We start from the raw sequence: 3,959 nt of genomic DNA, 5'->3' as shown, positions 1-3,959 counted from the left end.
TGCTAGGTCGTAGGGTACTTCTATTTTTAATTTTTTGAGGAACCTCCATACTGTTTCCCAGAGTGGCTCCACCAGTTTGCATTCCCAGCAGCAGTGGAAAAGAGATAGTCTTTCTCCGCATCCTTGCCAACATCTGTTGTGGCCTGAGTTATTAAAGTTAGCCATTCTGACTGGAGTAAGGTGGTTTCTCATTGTGATTTTAATTTGTTTTTCCTTGATGAAGAGTGATGTTGAGCATTTTTTCATGCGTTGGTTGGCCATCTGGATGTCTTCTTTGGAGAAGTGTCTATTCATGTCTTTTGGCCATTTCTTCACTGGATTATTTGGGGTTTTTTGGATGTTGAGTTAGATAAGTTATTTATAGATTTTGTATACCAACCCTTTATCTGATATGTCATTTGCAAATATCTTATGCTATTTCATCAGTTGCCTTTTAGTTTTGCTGATTGTTTCCTTCGCTGTGCAGAAGCTTTTAATCTTGAAGAGGTCCCAATAGTTCATTTTTGCTTTTGTTTCCCTTGCCTCTGGAGACGTGTTAAGTAAGAAGTTGTTGCAGCCAACGTCAAAGAGGTTTTTGCCTGCTTTCCCCTCTAGGATTTTGATGGCTTCCTGTCTTACATTTAGGTTCTTAATCCATTTTGAGTTTATTTTTTTATATGGTGCAAGAAAGTGGTCTAGGTTCATTCTTCTGCATGTCTCTGTCCAGTTATCCCAACACCATTTACTGAAGACACTGTCTTTATTCCATTGGATATTCTTTCCTGCTATGTCAAAGATTAGTTGGCCATCCGTTTGTGCGTTGATTTCTGGATTCTCTATTCTGTTCCATTGATCTGAGTGTGTCTTTGTTCCAAGCACCATACTGTCTTGATGATTACAGCTTTGTAATACATCTTGAAGTCTGGGGTTGTGACACCTCCAGCTTTGGTTTTCTTTGTCAAGTTTGTTCTGGCTATTCAGGGTCTTTTCTTGTTCCATACAAATTTTAGGATTGTTTGTTCTAGCTCTGTAAAGTATGCTGGTGTTATTTTGATAGGTATTGCATTGAATATGTGGATTGCTCTGGATAGTACTGACATTTTTTCCCCTAATGTTTATTTATTGAGGGAGAGAGAGATAGAATGTGAACGTGGAAGGGGCAGAGAGAGGGGGAGACACAGAATCTGAAGCAAGACCTGAGCTGTCAGCACAGAGCCCGGCATGGGACTTGAACTCATGAGCTGCAAGGTTATGACCCAATCCGAAGTTGGACGCTCAAGTGACTGACCGACCCAGGTGCTCCTGGATAGTACTAACATTTTAACAATATTTGTTCTTCCAATCCAGAAGCATGGAATATTTCCCCAATTTTGTGTCTTCTTCAATTTCTTTCATAAGCTTTCTGTAGTTTTCAGTGTATAGATTTTTCACCTCTTCGGTTATGTTTATTCCTAGATATTATATTGGTTTTGGTGCAACTGTAAATGTGATCGATTCCTTGATTTCTCTTTCTGCTGCTTCATTATTGGTGTATAGGAATGCAACCAATTTCTGTACATTGATTTTATGTCCTGTGACTTTGCTGAATTCATGGATCAGTTCTAGCAGGTCTTTTTTTTTGGTGGAATCTTTTGGGTTTTCCGTATAGAGTATCATGTTATCTGCGAAGAATGAAAGTTTGAATTCCTCCTGGCCAATTTGGATACCTCTTAATCCTTTGTGTTGTCTGATTGCTGACGTTAAGACATTCAATACTATGTTGTATAACAATGGTGAGAGTGGACATCCCTGTCTTATTCCTGATCTCAGAGGGAAAGCTCTCAGTTTTTCCCCATTAATGATGATATTAGCAGTAGGTCTTTCATATATGGCTTTTATGTTCTTGAAGTATGATCCTCCTATCCCTACATTTGAGGGTTTTTATTAAGAAAAGAATCTGTATTTTGTCAAATGCTTTCTCTGCATCTATTGAGAAGATCATATAGTTCTTCTTTCTTTTATTGTTGTGATGTATCACATTGATTGTATTACAGATACTGAACCAGCCCTGCATCCCAGGAATAAAACGTGCCTTTTCATGGTGAATAACTCTTTTACTGTATTGTAGGATCTGGTTGGCTAGTATCTTGTTGACAATTTTTAAATTCATGTTCATCAGGGAAATTGGTCTGTAGTTCTCCTTTTAAGTGCCGTCTTTGTCTGGTTTTGCAATCTAGGGAATACTGGCTTCATAGAGAGAGTTTGGAAGNATGGATATGCTCAAATTTTCTGTTTCTTCTTGTTTTAGTTTTGGTAGTTTATATGTTTCTAGGAATTTGTCCATTTCTTCCAGATTGCCCATTTTATTGGCGTATAATTGCTCATAATATTCTCCTATTATTGTTTGTATTTCTGCAATTTTGGTTGTGATCTTCCTTCTTTAATTCTTAATTTTATTTACTTGGGTCCTTTCCTTTTTGTTTTTGATCAAACTGGCTAGGGGTTTCTCAATTTTGTTAATTCTTTCAAAGAATCAGCTCCTGTTTTCATTGATCTGTTCTACTGTTTTTGTTTGTTTCTTTGTTTGTTTTGTTTCAATAGCATTGATCTCTGCTCTAATCTTTATTGTTTCCTGTCTTCTGCTGATTTTGGGTTTATTTGCTCTTCTTTTTCCAGCTCTTTGAGGTGTAAGGTTATGTTGTGTATCTGAGACTTTTCTTCTTTATGAATGCCTGGACTGTTATATACTTCCTTCTTATGACTGCCTTTGCTGCGTCCCAGAGGTTTTGGGTTGTGGTGTTATCATTTTCATTGGCTTCCATGTACTTTTTAATTTCTTCTCTAACTTCTTGGTTAGCCCATTCATTCTTTAGTAGGATGGTCTTTAGTCTTGAAGTATTTATCTTTACACGTTTTTTCTTGTGTTTGATTTTGTGTTTCATAGCATTGTGGTCTGAAAATATGTACGGTATGATCCCCATATTTTTGTACCTGTTGAGAGCTGATTTGTGTCACAGTATGTGATCTATTTTGAAGAATATTCCATGTGCACTCGAAAAGAATGTGTATTCTGCTGCTTTAAGATAAAATGTTCTGAATATATCTGTTAAGTCCATCCTGTCCAGTGTGTCATTCAAAGCCATTGTTTCCTTGTTGATTTTCTGTTTAGATGATCTGCCCATTGCTGTAACTGGGGTGTTGAAGTCCCCTACTATTATGGTATTATTATCAATGAGTTTCTTTATGTTTGTAATGAATTGATTTATATATTTGGGTGCACCACATTTGGAGCATAAATGTTTATAATTGTTAGATCTTCTTGGGGGATAGACCCCTTAATTAAGATATACTGTCCTTCTTCGTATCTTATTCCACTCTTTATTTTAAAGTCTAGATTGTCTGATATAAGTATGGCTCTTCTGGGTTTTGTTTTGTTTTGTTTTTTGGTGTCCTTTAGCATGATAGATGGTTCTCTATTGCCTTATTTTCAATCCGAAGGTGAGTCAGGAAACCATCAACATTCAAAGAACAATCCTGTTAAGAAATGGGCAAAAGACATGAATAAACAATTTTCTAAAGAAGCCATCTAGATGGCTAATAGAACATGAAAAGATGCTCAACATCACTCATAATTAGGGAAAATATAAATCTACAATGAGATACCACCTCACACCTGGCAGAATGGCTAAAATTACCAACATAAGAAACAATAGGTGTTGGTGAAGATGCCGAGAAAGGGGAACCCTCTTGCACTGTTAGTGGGAATGCAAACTAGTACAGCCACTCTGGAGAACACTATGGATGTTTCCTAAAAAGTTAAAAAATAGAACTACCTTGTGAGTCAGCAATAGAATTATTAGGTATTTACCCAAGGGACACAAAAATAGAGACTCAAAGGGATACATGCACCCCAATGTCTACAGCAGTATTATTAACAATAGCCAAACTATAGAGAGAGCCCAAATGTCCATCGATTGATGAATGGATAACGAAGATATGGT

The sequence above is a fragment of the Crocuta crocuta genome, unplaced genomic scaffold (genome assembly GCF_008692635.1).
Source record: "Crocuta crocuta isolate KB4526 unplaced genomic scaffold, BGI_CrCroc_1.0 scaffold905, whole genome shotgun sequence".
NCBI classification, from domain to species: Eukaryota; Metazoa; Chordata; class Mammalia; order Carnivora; family Hyaenidae; genus Crocuta; species Crocuta crocuta.
Note: the sequence above shows the minus strand (reverse complement) of the source record.